General features: G+C 44.0%; 1 protein-coding gene across 1 annotated transcript in view; it reads left to right on the top strand.

The window, feature by feature from the left end:
* The window catches only part of mybpc2a (myosin binding protein Ca), a 70,041-nt gene that overhangs the window by 67,825 nt on the left and 1,117 nt on the right, over nucleotides 1-1,099 (top strand). The window lies entirely within an intron of this gene.

The raw sequence follows: 1,099 nt of genomic DNA, 5'->3' as shown, positions 1-1,099 counted from the left end.
CGTGATCCTCTGATTGGCTCAGCAATGTAACGTGATCCTCTGATTGGCTCAGCAATGTAACGTGATCCTCTGATTGGCTAAGCAATGTAACGTGATCCTCTGCAGCAAGTGATGGCAAAGCGGGGCGTCATCACGACTTTACACAAGTGTGTCTTTACCTCCGTGGCAGAGGCTCCACAGAACCCCTGGGGTTCGATCCAACCCAGGTTAAGAACCACTGGTCTAAACGTAACCATGGAGACAGTGACGCACCGTCATGTAGCCTAGCGTGTTTTGAAAAAACTGGCTAGCATCTCATCTTTTGTACGTTTCTAATGCTGGAACGCAGTTTGTAACGTAGTGACATAAATCATGTGTGAATTCAGGTGAAGTCGGTAATTTGGTCAACACATCAGGAGGTACGGGTCGGTTTCTAAGCTAGCTGTTTATGATCCCCAACCAGGTGAGTTACGTTCAAAGACAAATGAGCTCGACCTGAACAAGTAGAAGCCGTGAAAAAAGTGGCAAAGAAAAAAAAGTGACTCTGCTTAATACTCCCATCCCTCACTTCCGACATCCATCATGGCGCCGACATCCATCATTTCCGACATCCATCATGGCGCCTCCAACGATTTGGTGACGTTGCTGCAAAGGGTCAATATTCGCCTCCCAAGCAGCCAGTCTTTGTTTTAATCCTATTACGCGTCTTAAAGTTCACATTTTGATCTTCATTTTGGGATTCAGCTGTTTCCAAAAACAGGCCAAGCACTTAAAAAAAACACCAAGCTGGATTTTGGAAATAATTTAATGTTAATGGACAACGAGCAGTTGCAAAAAAAAAAACTTCAGTCAGCTCAACTACGTTTGTGCATTCAAATTTTTATTTGTGCTGCTTCTCCTTTGAAAATATTTATGATGACCTCTGATGACCTCTGGAAACTTTTTTTTATTAGTATCTTTGATTTGACACAAGCAAAAACTTTTACTGCACAAACATTTGACACCAAATTTGCTAGATATGCAGAAGGTAACTGGGGGCATCTTCACGCAGGTCTGCCCTGCCGTTACCTAGCAACCCCAGCAGAGTTCCGCCAGTTACCTAGCAACCCCAGCAGAGTTC

This window comes from Poecilia reticulata, linkage group LG8 (assembly GCF_000633615.1).
Source record: "Poecilia reticulata strain Guanapo linkage group LG8, Guppy_female_1.0+MT, whole genome shotgun sequence".
NCBI classification, from domain to species: Eukaryota; Metazoa; Chordata; class Actinopteri; order Cyprinodontiformes; family Poeciliidae; genus Poecilia; species Poecilia reticulata.
Note: the sequence above shows the minus strand (reverse complement) of the source record. Positions and strands in the feature narration are given on the sequence as shown.